The sequence below is a fragment of the Balaenoptera borealis genome (assembly GCF_965194805.1).
Source record: "Balaenoptera borealis genome assembly, chromosome: 17".
NCBI classification, from domain to species: Eukaryota; Metazoa; Chordata; class Mammalia; order Artiodactyla; family Balaenopteridae; genus Balaenoptera; species Balaenoptera borealis.
The window spans coordinates 78,077,991-78,092,473 of record NC_138876.1 but is presented as its reverse complement, the minus strand read 5'-3'; the positions used below and the strand labels follow the sequence as shown (position 1 = coordinate 78,092,473).

The 14,483-nt window shown below is 40.6% G+C and overlaps 1 long non-coding RNA gene across 1 annotated transcript; it reads right to left on the bottom strand.

Annotated features, from left to right (window-relative positions):
• Positions 1-957: 957 nt before the first annotated feature.
• Positions 958-14,133, bottom strand: LOC309614977. The gene is made up of 3 exons (XR_014236487.1): positions 12,609-14,133; positions 10,217-10,541; positions 958-9,995 (listed from the first exon to the last, which is right to left on the bottom strand). It is a non-coding gene; the product is annotated as an uncharacterized lncRNA (long non-coding RNA).
• Positions 14,134-14,483: the final 350 nt, after the last annotated feature.

The following is a 14,483-nucleotide window of genomic DNA, read 5'->3' as shown; positions in this document are numbered from 1 at the left end:
ACTTTCTCTTGTATAGGCCCACTTGCCCACTTACAAAAGAAAGACATCCCGTCAACCTGGATTTAGGATGGTTCATTGTCCCTGGAGTATAAAATCCTCTGGGGTATGAAGGACAGTCCAAAATATTATAACCATCGAAGCTTTAATTAAATGCCTTAATTCTAATGATGTATTTTTCTAACTTATACATACTTCTGGGAAAAAAAAACTTGACTTTAAAAATGAGCTATAGTAATCCTTTTTGGAACATTCAGATGTCAGATACTGTGTATTAAAGAGTGAGGGATGAGAGTGACAGCACTCGTGTTTAACAACATCACGTCTTTGATAGAAACTCTGAGGGAGAAGCTGTGAGGACCAAGCAAGGAGAATAACAGTGAGCACTGAAAGGCAGTACTGGGAGTAGTACTGAGGGAGAGTACTGAAGGGGCAGTACTGGGGGACAGTACTGAGGGGGCAGTACTGGGGTAGTATCGAGGGAGAGTACTGAGGGGGCAGTAGTGGGGGTATACTGAGGGACAGTACTGAGGGGTAGTACTGAGGGACAGTACTGAGGGGGCAGTACTGAGGGGGCAGTACTGGGGGGCAGTACTGAGGGGCAGTAGTGGGGGACAGTACTGAGGGGTAGTACTGAGGGACAGTACTGAGGGGCAGTAGTGGGGGTATACTGAGGGACAGTACTGAGGGGCAGTAGTGGGGGTATACTGAGGTGACAGTACTGAGGGGTGGTACAGGGGTGGTACTGAGGGGTAGTACCGGGGGACAGTATTGAAGGGTAGTACTGGGGGACAGTACTGAAGGTAGTACTGAGGGACAGTACTGAGGGGTAGTTCTTAGGGGGCAGTACTGGGAGTAGTACTGAGGGGGCAGTACTGGGAGTAGTACAGAGGGGCCGAACTGAGGGGGCAGTAGTGGGGGTATACTGAGGGACAATACTGAGGGGCAGTACTGGGAGAGAGTACTGAGAGGTAGTACTGGGGGACAGTATTGAAGGGTAGTACTGGGGGACAGTACTGAGGGTAGTACTGAGGGAGAGTACTGAGGGGTAGTTCTTAGGGGGCAGTACTGGCGGTAGTACTGAGAAGGCAGTACTGAAGGTGCCAGCAGCTTTTACATCTAGGAGATGAGCTCCCGGCAAAGCTCTGTACTTCAGCTTTCTGTCAACTTATCATCTGTTTTCTTAGAATTCAAATTTGGAAGTGATTTCATTGTATATTAACACATTTATTTGAATTGAACTGAGTTGGGCTTTCTGAGAGAAAGTCAGTAGTATTTACCTGACTTGTTTGACAAAGCAGATTTCCTGGTTAGGTTGATGGTGATTTTTTTTTAATACTATAAACTGGAGCAGCAAGGTTTCAGTGAACATATCTTCAAACAAATAAACATATTTTTTATATTTATAAATGTGTATTGAAATTAATATCTTTATTTTCCAACTATTTCTGAAAAAAAGTTATTTTAAAAAATGCCTGTAAGTCAAAGAGAGGTAGGAATGATTAAACCATTTGATAGCACTTGGTAGAGTCTTTTGGTGTACATCCTGGAGGCTGAGGAAATGGCTTGTTCATGACTGGTAACAAACCTGTTTGTGTGAAGTGGTTTTCATATATTTGCTTTCAATAAATAAAAGAAACTAGCTGAGTCATTAGCTGAGAGGGTTTGGGAGGACATAATTGATAGAATCATTTAAATAATTGTTGATCACAATAGGATTTATTTGGCATATAATCCAGAAGGAGTTCAAAAATTGGGTGACACTCCTATAATAAAAATGTGTTTACGTATTTTTTAATAAAAAAGAATGACACGGTGACCAATAAAAGACTTTCCAGCACAGAAATATATTATATGAGGATATAGTTTCTGTGGGATATACAGAACGCTATTACAACTTCAAAGAGGAAAAGTAATGTAAAATTTTCAACTACTGAAGAACTTACAAATGTATGTTTTAAATAGATGATGGATGGTATCAAATTACTATGGTAATTAAAGCCAAGGCATGCATGTAAGTGATACTGGGAAAATTTCATTAAAGTAATCAATGTTTATAATACCCAAGAAGTTGCACCTTCAGAGTTATTTAATTCATGATGAAGAATTTCAAATGCCAACCTAAAAATATGCAATGGTATATTTTTGTTCAACTTTCTTTTAGGTAGCACATAATAAACCGTTTCGAAGATCACTGACTTAGAGTATAGGCATGTGATCCCTTTCCTTGGGTTCTAAATGCTTCAGAGAATGTTTGGGCAGTGGTTGGAAGGACTCATGTCAACCACTGGGAGAGTGGAAGTTTCACGGCGCTACAAGGGGACACTGGAATCAGAGCCCTGGGTTCACAGTCCTGCTTAGAATGTCACTTACGAGTGTGATAAGGGACAAGTCAGCTAACTTATATGGTTCCTCATCGATCCGATGACTCCAGCGGGGACAGGAGAGGGTTATATTAGATGCCATATATCAAGTGTCCAGGATAAAGTGTCGCTCATATAGAGTGGGTATTTAAAAAATCCATTAAATGGGTCTGCTCAGAGTTTCTCTATCAAAAGGTCATTAATTTTGAGTTTTAACAGTGTCAACTGGTTTTTTTTTTTCTTTAATTTACTTATTTTTATTATTTATTTATTTTTGGCTGTGTTGGGTCTTCGTTTCTGTGCGAGGGTTTTCTCTAGTTGTGGCAGGCGGGGGCCACTCTTCATCACGGTGCTCAGGCCTCTCACTATCGCGGCCTCTCTTGTTGAGGAGCACAGGCTCCAGACGTGCAGGCTCAGTAATTGTGGCTCACGGGCCTAGTTGCTCCGCGGCATGTGGGATCTTCCCAGACCAGGGCTCGAACCCGTGTCCCCTGCATTAGCAGGCAGATTCTCAACCACTGCACCACCAGGGAAGCCCTCAACTGGTTTTAATAGTTTTAATTTTCACTTTTCTTGGAATACAAGATAAAGTTTCTCATTCTGATTCTCTTTTTTTGTGCACGGTCATCTGCAAAGTGAAAATGCTGCAAAGGGATGATACAGGGAAATTATGCTTGATTTTAGCATAGAGGTGGTCACTAAAAATAAGGGAAAGAACCTTGGAAAGGTGTTATAAGATGCTCCCTTACAGGCTGAAACAGAGACATTTAAAAGATTGGCCTCACATTGGCATTGCCGGTGACAAAAAGGCAGTTTATTAAAATGGATATTCACTAGGAACTAAAGTAACTTAGACAATGGAGACCCTTAAGGACAAGGGGCAAGCCCTCTGCTTCGGGCAGCAAAGATCAGTCCAGACTCTCAGAAGAGAGTTATATCCTGGTCAATAAAGTAAACGTGGGAGATAGTTTTGCAACATGAGAAGGAGTCCTTGCTCCATGGCCATCTCACTTAGGGGCTGTGAGTCAGACCAACAGCCCATTAGTAACAGGACAGGCTGGGAAGACTACAACTCTCAAATTACAGCAGAAAAGAGTGTAAATATTGGGTCTCCCAACTTCCTTTGGTTGGAGTGGGAAGGACAGCGGAAGTAGAAGAGATTAAATAGTCAGTCTTCAAAGTCGGGGAGTGGGCTGTACTTGTTTCTGTGTTTCCGGACTAACACGGGTGCAGTTTACTTAGGAGACGTCTGCTCACTCCATGTTGAACAGAGCTCATCCTCCAGCTGGTGGAGGAGCTGGGGAAGTCACATTCACACCTCTTGAGACACACAGCAGAGGTTCCCTGGGCGTGAGGCCGAAGCCCAGACTCCCTGCCTCTTCCAACGTCTGTGCTAAGGGAACATTGGGTTTTCAACAGGCAACCCATATCATACCAGTTTGGATGCCTTCACAGAGACACAACTGAGATTCTTTATTCATAAACCAAGTGCGAGTGTCATTTTGTTATTGCCTTGGTTCACCCTAGGGCCAGTGCAAGCAGGATAACAAAATGCAAAGGTCCTTAGAATCAAACAGCCCTGGAATTAAGTCATAGCTCTGGCACTCAATCATTGTGTGATCTTGGGCTAATTACTTAACCTCTGACTTCAGTTTTCTCACCTGTAAATTGGAGATAATAATAACTCTCTTGAAGGATTCTTATAAGGATTTAAGATACAATCTATCACATGATAGCCACTGAATGAATAGTAGGTAAGGGTTAAATGGTTTAATTGTTTGAGGGGGCATGCTAAGATGTGCAGGCCGCCTCAGAAAAAATTATTGGCCAAATAAGTCTAGTCACAAGTGCTCTGAGCATATGTAAATTATATTGATTTCCATGTATTGAATGGTGAGATCATCAGAAAGTTTAAGCTATGTGCTCTCTTCATTAAAAATAATTCAGAAGATGTGTTCATTCAAGTACAACCTGATAAAATTTGCTAACAAAAAATCAGTCTGGTACATTTAAGTGACATCATTTGGTGATCTATTACCACGTGTCCATTTATGCAAGAATACCAACACTAGGGCTAGGTTGGGATGCATATCTCACTGCGACAAATTTACATTGTCTCTAAAGACAAGGTGTGATGGCTGAATGTTGGAGAAAGGGTATTACTTTCCGGTTTAAAACAATTAGAAAATAAAGATAAATGTGAAGGATCTCATAAGTACTGTGCCTGTTCCAGGGTCCATATGAGAATATGAGGGGATTACCATTTTGCCAGTCAAGACATGGGTAGAGCACTCTTCTAACCATCTGGAAATTCAGCCTTTAAAATGTTCTAAAATTGCTGCTCAAGGCATTTTATCTTAGGTGCTAAATTTCAAACATTTGAATTTTCGAATGAAAGGGGGTGGATTTTCCTTAAGTTTGGCTTTCACCCTTGGTCCAACAAAAGTGAGCAGAAAAGACTACCAGAAATTCACTTCATATGCCACTTCTACCTGTACAATTCCAAAAATTCATTTTTTTAACTTTGTGAATAAAGCAATCAATTCTAGCGCTGTTGCAATTTATTATTGACCCAGCCATTTTCTTCCTATGATGCTTTTCTGACTTTGAACAACACCATTGTGTCATCAATAAGGAAACAAGCAAAGGAGCGATACATAAACAAAGCCACTGCTTGATTTAAAGTTGTTACAAACAGTAAACAGTTATTTGGTTTCTTTGCCATAGACCAAGCCTAAAATGTGGGGTAAAGATAACGTATGTTGGAAGCACAGAGTAAAATAGGCTGTCGACCCACCCACATGGTTTAGCCCTTCCATCAACACTCAGATACTTAGAATCTTGGGAACATCTCAGAGCCTCATTCTACGTGTCACCAAATGGAGGCAACTTTCTCTCATATTTTGTCACCTAATCCCCACATTTTTTAGCATTATATATTTTTGTCATATTAGAAATGAATTTAGCTAAATAAATAACGAATGGTTCAAATCAAGCAAATTTTCTTATTTGTTAAAGCATTTGAATAATACACGCAAAAGGTAGGGTAAGTCTAATTCATAGTGGTTTGGTAAGAAGATCACTGAAGTTTATATGATGGTATTATCTAGAAATATTGAAGAGAAGCCAGCCACACTTCCCATGAATGGCAGGAACTCAATTTATAAACATGGCCTTCTTTGGAGGTAAGAGAGTCATCTTCTCGAGAATGCTTCATTCCTGATTCAGAAGCAAAAGCTCCACCAAAATGATCATATAAGTGGAGGCAGTCCCAACTCTAGTCACATCTTCCTGACCCATTGACGAAAGAAAAACACTTAACAGTGCTATTGGAAGATTTCCAGAAATATGGCAGACTTGATTAGTTTAAAATTCTCTTGTTCCTTCAGTGCTTAGAAATGCTGCCAGATAAAAAAGCCTTTAAATCCTAGCTCATCACTAAGAAAAGTAAGGAGAATCCTCATAAGCCAAAAGGAAAAGGAAAATAAAAATCAGAACAACAGATGGGAAGTGACTCCTTGAGATTTCCCAGTCCTGGTGACCTGAGGGGTTTATATTTATTGGTCACACAAGGGTTGGCTGCAGGGACTTGGCCTCAAAGAGTTGGAGTCAAGCTTCACTGACCGCTGTGAAGGGCTACATACCCAGAGAAAGAACAGAATCGGAAAAATCAGCCTACAGGCAAAGGGTGAAAAAAAGAACTATTTGCAGTCTTTGCCCAGGGTTAAGGTGGAGATAGAGAAAGCTAGGAAGAGAATTTATATCTATGGGCTTGTCTTTATTTGGACTGAAGTTTCACTTTATCTTTATAGCCCAAGAATCCCAAACTGAGAACAGATTCTTCCAGGCTGGTAATATTCCAGGGATGCCTGTCAGAGCAGAGACAAAGCGTTTTTAGAGGAAGACAATTTCAAATGATCCTGTATAGGATCTCCACACAGAAAACAGTAATCAGATCTACTATAAGTTATGACTGAATGCTTTGACTTCATGGACACCAAAGGTTCTCAATTTTTATTAAGTCCCAACACTCCTGTGGGAAGCAACAGGCTTCTTTCAGCAAATTCAACTAAGGCAGTAGACCTCAATGAAGGTAAAGTGGCTCCACATTCTTGGATGGATGCTGGAATGAAGAGGGTCTCGGGGTTTGAAACACACACACAGACACACACACACACACGTCTAATTCCGATATCCCCCTCTTAATGAATCACTGATTAAATCTTTAATGTGCAAGGGGAGTTCCTGGAAGTCAAATCAGGAAAAATCCATTGGACTCATAGATGCCATCTTTCTATTTTTGCTTTTCTTCCTTTCTCTCTTCTTATCTCCTTTCCTTCCTTCCTTCTTTCTTTTTAAAATGTACATAAGCAGCTATGAAACAGGAACTTTGTGGATTTGTTTCTTATTTTCTTATTAAATATGACAAAAACGATGGCAATGGCTATAGTGGTGGTAAAGCTCTGCTATTTCTCCATAATTTAAACTGTTGATACTTTTGGAAGTTGTGTTTATTTGGAAAGATGATGATGTTAAAATCTAAGGTCATTGGCTCAATCATGGAAAAGCTAGTTAGCGGTACCCTGGCTCACTGTGTCGAGGGTCACCTTTTATTCCTTCTCTCCTTCCTTCCTTTCTCTTCTTCTTTCTCTAACTTCATCAGAAATGACTGTAAGGCAGCTGATAAATAAGCAGATGAGGAAATTGTAAATATAAAAGCAGAGATGGAGAAGCCAAATGTTAGGCTGCACACAGAATGTGTACATTGAAGTCTAGTTCTCTTCCTCCAGGTAGGCCACCGGAATGCACTGGACACAATCTCAAGGTACCTTTGCAGGTGGAATTCTGAAGCAACTTTTCTGGAAAACACAACTCAAATGTGTCATAAACACATTCTCTCCTAAGCCTGCACTAAATAACTTAGCCCTTCCTCACTTTCCCCAAAGTAAATCATACTCCACAATTAACTGGTAAATACTTTAGATTTTACTAAAGATTTTGTGTGGAGACAGAGAAAAGTTAAGTTGTACCCATAAGCACAAATTGAGGAAAGTTCTCTTTATTTTTATTTATTTATTTATTTTAACATTTTTATTGGAGTATAATTGCTTTACAGTGATGTGTTAGTTTCTGCTTTATAACAAAGTGAATCAGCTATACATATACATATATCCCCATATCTCCTCCCTCTTGTGTCTCCCTCCCACCCTCCCTATCCCACCCCTCTAGGTGGTCACAAAGCACCGAGCTGATCTCCCTGTGCTATGCGGCTGCTTCCCACTAGCTATCTATTTTACATTTGGTAGTATATATAAGTCCATGCCACTCTCTCACTTAGTCCCAGCTTACCCTTCCCCCTCCCTGTGTCCTCAAGTCCATTCTCTACTTCTGTGTCTTTATTCCTGTCCTGCCCCTAGGTTCTTCAGAACTTTTTTTTTTTTTTTAGATTCCATATATATGTGTTAGCATACTATATTTGTTTTTCTCTTTCTGACTTACTTCACTCTGTATGACAGACTCTAGGTCCATCCAGCTCACTACAAATAACTCAATTTTGTTTCTTTTTATGGCTGAGTAATATTCCATTGTGTATATGGGCCACATCTTCTTTATCCATTCATCTGTCGATGGACACTTAGGTTGCTTCCATGTCCTAGCTATTGTAAATAGAGCTGCAATGAACATTGTGGTACATGACTCTTTTTGAATTATGGTTTTCTCAGGGTATATGCCCAGTAGTGGGATTGCTGGGTCGTATGGTAGTTCAATTTTTAGTTTTTTGAGGAACCTCCATACTGTTCTCCATAGTGGCTGTATCAATTTCCATTCCCACCAAGAGTGCAAGAGGGTTCCCTGTTCTCCACACCCTCTCCAGCATTTACTGTTTGCAGATTTTTTGATGATGGCCATTCTGACACGTGTGAGGTGATACCTCATTGTACTTTTGATTTGCATTTCTCTAATGATTAGTGATGTTGAGCATCCTTTCATGTGTTTGTTGGCAATCTGTATATCTTCTTTGGAGAAATGTCTATTTAGGTCTTCTGCCCATTTTTGGATTGGGTTGTTTGTTTTTCTGATATTGAGCTGCATGAGCTGCTTGTAAATTTTGGAGATTGATCCTTTGTCAGTTGCTTCATTTGCAAATAGAAAACATAGGCAGAACACTCTATGACATAAATCACAGCAAGATCCTTTTTGACCCACTTCCTAGAGAAATGGAAATAAAAACAAAAATACCCAAATGGGACCTAATGAAACTTAAAAGCTTTTGCACAGCAAAGCAAACCGAAAACAAGATGAAAAGAAAGTTCTCTTTAGAACACACATTTGCTCCTACGAAAATCCTCTTACTTGCCAGCTCACCTCAGGGCAGCATCACAGCCTGAATGTCTTTCCCAATCATTTTCAGGGTGGGCTTAAGCTCTGAGGAGAGTGTGGCAACTAAAAAGTGGTAGCGACCACCAAGCGTGTAGGGCGTAGTGACATGAGTCTTCATCTTAATTGCACCCGGGCATCTTAAATGTGCCATTGTATTGTGCCTACCTATGGCAATGCCTGGTAATGTTCTATTTGCAGGAGGTGCCCAGTCAATCAAAATCAGCAGGCATTTCTTCCAAACCTGGTAAGGCATGGCACTGCAGTGGTGCCGTGGGAGATTCAAAGAGGTATTTTGTCCATAAAGGAACTTAAGAATCTGTTCAGGAAGACAACAGTGTACAAAAGAAATGATTGGAGAACAGCACCGCAATCACCACAGTAGAATGCCAGGGAGTCTAAGTGCCCACGTGGTGAGGCTACAGCATGAGAGCAACTGCCCTGCAGAGATGGATGATCAAAAGGTGTGACTTGCCTGCGCAATAGAGGCAGGAGTAGGCTGATGGGAGGAGAGCTGGAGACGACCGCGAGTTTGCTTTTCTGAGCATTGCAAGTAGTGATGGGGAGTCCCTGCCCTCTGACTGCTGCCTGAGGCTCAGCTCCGCATGGGAGGAGCATAGATTCACAAGGGGGAGAGAGAGATCCTTTTCTTCTTGTGGGTCTAATGCAGGGCGAGTGCCCTGCCATGGGGGCGTATGTTTCCATACACAGTATAGTTTTGTTTACTCATATTTTAGTAAATCTAAATTCCACAGAAGCTTGTGCTGTTTTGCACACTTAGGACAGTGTTTTTATCCTTCATGAAAAATGAAGAGATGGACTCCGATATAAGATACCATTTGGTATGGAGACAGATGATTTTTTAAAAAAATTTTACTAGCGATAGATTTAAAAGAACAGAGAAATTCGCCTCCACCTCAGTGGCTATGACATTAAAGTGACACTAAACGCATGGACTGTCCACCTCTTAAAGGATTTCTTAGGTCCTCATCCATGATCAGGTACTAAGAGCCCACTGGTAATGCAGCTTTCAGCCTGGAAACCTTTCAGCCTTCGTTGCAGCGTGTTTCACTCTTTGAGGTCCACCTCCAACGCCTTCCACATCCCAAAGTCTTCCCCGACCACTCCTACTCTATGTACCCACTTCCTCTCCGGAACTTTCTGGGATCACTTAACCTCTTGAATGCCACTGAGTGTGACCTGCTTTGCCGTGTACTCACTAATTCCGGTCTCAACCCTCCAGAAGCGGTTGGTTACCTAAGGACAGGAACAAGATTTAATCATTTTGGTATAACCCGAATCGCCAGCATAATGCACAGAACACAGTGGTTAAAATTGTTTTGCATTGAATTGAAAGCCTTTTTGATGACCTCTCATGAGTCTATATTTCTCAACATTAATTTCCCTTCTTTCTAGCATTTTCGTGGACTCTTCAATGCGCTACCCAGATCCCCCTTCTGGAACTGAAGAACTCTTACCCCAAGTGCTGGGAGTCCATCCTCAGCCGTCAGCACCTTTAGGGATTAGCACAACTGCTGAAAGCTTCCTCACCCAAGGTCACCCCACTCCAGGGTAGCCGGTCCCAGTGACAGAGGGTGTGAAGGCCTGGAACTCTCGCCCCCTTTGGGGACCACTCGGTTGGGTCATCCATCTTCAGGTCTGCAGAGATGACTGCATTACAGCTGGACTCTTCCCTCTCTTTGATCCTGCTCTGTTCCCTTCCACGCGTTTTTATCCCAGGAACAGGCCCTAAGACCTCTTACACACTAACGTCCTTTCAGTCCTCTTTCCAGGGAGAACAGTCTGTAAAAAGAACATGAAGTTACTGCATGGCTTTTATTTTGTCATTGACCTCTCACAGTACCCACGAGGATAGTGGCTACAGAGGAGGGTGTCTGAGATTTTTATAGTGCTGTTCTACTTGGTGGCCCATGGTATTCTATTTAATGACCAAAATTCCCTGCTTCTCCTCATTGTTTTGGAAATAAACACAACAGATGGTTGGTGGAAGAAACTAAACTACACTCCTAGTTCTCCTGGGGGTTGTTTAATTTATCTTTCCAAAACAAATAGTTGTACTGTGTTTACCTGCCAACAGAGAAATGCCTGAATTCACATCCCTTCTCCTATTTGCAGAAGACGTACATGTCAAAAATTTTGAGATGATTTTCTAAGTGCTTCGAAAATCCTGTTATAAAGAAAATCCTCACACTATAAATTATGTATGAAAAAATACAGATAGAAAATGCTTCTGAGGAAACAAGTTCATGAAGGGAAACTCATTTTATATCTTTTCTGAGATAAAAGGCATGACCCCATTTTGGGAGAAAGCAGTTGAAAATCTATATGTGAAGCTAGAGCATCAAAAAGTAACATTCTCTGCAAATATAAATTTCAAGTGGTATTATAAAGCTAGTGCAGAAAATTCAATCTTTTGGAGCATTTGATTTGAAAGATGTCAAACTCATGTCAGGTATTGTGATATTTTGGGAATCCATTAAAGTTCTTTAGGAAGAAAAAAATGTGGTCAACAGAAATTACATTTTTAACTTGCAACAAGGCTACAGTAGAAATTAATAAAAGCAGGGAAATGGCTTAGTGATAAAAATATTATAAACGGGAAATAAAATATTTTCATGGCACGATTTCTTACTGTAGAAATCTTTATGATAATCAACAAAATAACACTGAAAATAATTCATGATATGAGACTCAATTTTGTTGTTGTTGTTGTTTTTAATATTAAGAACTGTGACCAAATCTTTTTATAGGAAAAGATGCTGATGAATGTTTTAAAAGGTACTGCACTCTTTTAACTACGGCTGCTAAGAAACTAGCTCTGTATAGAAATTTATTAAATGCTTTAACATTTCATTTTTGAGAACACGTATGATGTGCCAGATATTTCCAATGTATAACTGCATTTAATTTTTGCACCTATCTTTTGAGGTGTCATCACTCCTACTTTAAAAAAATGAAAACTCAGGCTCAGAAAGGTTATGTAACTTGCCTAAGGCAGGATTTCAACAAAGATCTAGAAACTCAAGACCATGGCTAATTTAATTACAACATAAAATCAGCATCAAAGTGATTTGCTTTTCAGGTTTCAGGACTGATTCAATTTCTGATCGGGCATTATATTCAGTTCTTGCAAATTGCTGTCCCAGTTCTTTTGTTTGGGTGTGGAAGAGATTCTGAAGCTCTTTGCAGTGTATTTACTCTTTTTAAATATTTTTCAAACACACCAAAAAGTGACTTGATCTTTTGACCCAAGCATCTAGAGGATACTTTTCTTCATCCTAAAAGTTTAATAGTTGTTTTTTAGGATGTGAATTAGTTATTTTAGGTCTATTCTCCCAAGTCCATGGTGGAACCCTTTAACATTTATACTCAGGTCTTTTTTTAATTAATTTTTTAATTGAAGTATCACCGATTTACAATACTGTGGTACTTTCCGGTGTACAGCAAAATGATTCAGTTTATATATATATATGTATATATATATACATATATATATATATTTAGGTCTTTTATTCCCAGAAGAGTCTTTTTTGATTATAATTTTAAATATTAATTTACTTCATTACTTTTTTTTCTTTATCAGGGACTCTGGTAGATTCTTTATTTTCTATACCTATAGCTATCATTTTATCTTTAATATTGTTTACCTGTTTCTTTATTTCTATTTTTTTTTTCATGTTTCTATTTTCATGCCTCTTCTCAATGCCCCTTGGTGTATTTTCAGGTGATGCTAGTCTCCCTTGGATATTTATAATTAATGTTCATTTCTGATATGATATTGTATTGTTCCTCAATTTTTTCTTGAAATTAGTCCAGCCTTACCTCTCATATTTCTTACTTCGTTCTTACCTCTCATCTTTCTTAAGACGTTCACTTTTGTGCTGAGTCTTTGAGCTCTGATTCAGGGTGTTCTTTCATATCTGGCATTGCTTTTGATGATGTTTATCTCATGCTGGAGGGTTGTGTGACAGCTTTCCTCTGCTTCACATTGGATTCTGGGTCCTTTGTGAGGGTTTTAGGTTTTTACCAAACCATTAATAACAGTTCTTCCCCTTTAAGGGGAGGGAATTTGAGTGGCCTATGAGTTTCCTTAGATAAGATATGCCCTCTTCTATTGGTCCATAGAAGTTTCATTTCTTTAATACACAGCCTTTGGGGAAGAACAGCTTTCATTATTGTTGCCCTTGTTTCCCTGATAGATTGGAACTTCTGGAAACTCTTCCTGGACGAGCCTGGAGTCATTTCACTCTTCTGAGAGTCCTTCTAAGGACTGCCAGTCTGGTCTGCAAACCTCAAGCCTCTGCAACTCCCTCTCCTCCCAGTTTCACCCCTTTCAGTGTGTCCCTTCTCAGGGTGGGACCCACCTCTGCTGTGTGCGACTTCTATCTGATGTGTCACCACTTCTGCCCACTGCACCCCCTGTTCTCGGGGGTCTCACTTGGCTTCCTGCTCTTCCAGGGCCCCTGGAGCTAGCACTGCTGGCTTTGGACATTCATTGCCCTATGACATGTACACTGAAATTTGTAATCGTCCTTGTATCCTTGTTACACGGTGGACATGGATTTACATCTCTATGTTTTTTTGGAACTGTGTGGAGATTTAGAGTCTGAAGCTATAAAATAGAACTGTTTATTCTAACTTTATATGTCCTTATATATTTTTGCCCAAAAAATCTGTCAAATTCTGAAAACACGTGCTAGAAACATCTCATTACCATTGTGCTTTTTCTGGTCTTCTTGTGTTTCCATAGTTTTTTCTCAGTGAATATTGTCATGTTGTTTAGTGCTGCAGGGAAGGAAAAAGTTTTCCTCCACCCTCTCTGGGTCCTTGGCTGGGTCTGAAAATTAAACTGACAAAGACAGATTGACAGGAGAAAAGTGTACACATTTTGTTAAATGTGTACTCTCTTAGCAACTCTAAAATAAATACTGAGAACTCTGCCACCCCTCTCATCCGTATTTTACTGTCATCTTCCTCCTCTCTCCCCTCTAAACTGTTGGTTCTGAAACGACTCTGATGATTTACTGCTAGTTGCAGATCCAGCAGCCCTGTTTCAGCACCTCCCTTCCCGTTTCTCTCTCTGCCCTTTTAGTCTTGACCACTCGTTTCTCCTCAGAGCACAGACTCCAGGGCCAGACTGCCTCAGTTTGAATCCCAACTCCCTGCTTAGCAGCTGTGTGACTTTGAGGAATTTGCTATCTGTAGAGTATGACTAGCTTGGCTGTGAAAATTAAATGAGTTGATTGGTGTGAAGCCATCCAAGAAGTGCCACCTATGTTAGCAATCGTGGTGGTTGTTCCCTTTCTCCTCTGTCACCAGGCTCATCTGACCCTCCTCCCACCAATGACCAGTCCCCCTTTGTCTCCTTCCTGTGCTCTGCACGCATTGTCTGTCTCCCTAAAGTCTGCCTCTCCTCTTGTCTCTTAAATGCCCTCTGGATGATCTCATCTATTCCCACGATTTTAGCTACCACTTCTTGGCAAATGGAAATCCCACAGTACCTATGTCTAACTGTACCTAAATTTACCTTCACCGTGAATTTGCTCTGCAGTTAGTAGAAGCCACTGGGAAGCCTGGGAACCTCGCCCCGATGCTCTCCCCAAGGCTCCACATCTAGCCTACCCTTTACTCCTGCCGAGGTCATCTAACAAGAGTCTCACGCGTTCTGCGTCTCACAGCTTCCCACCCCCCAGAATGATGTCCTCAGATCCTCTCTTCACAATC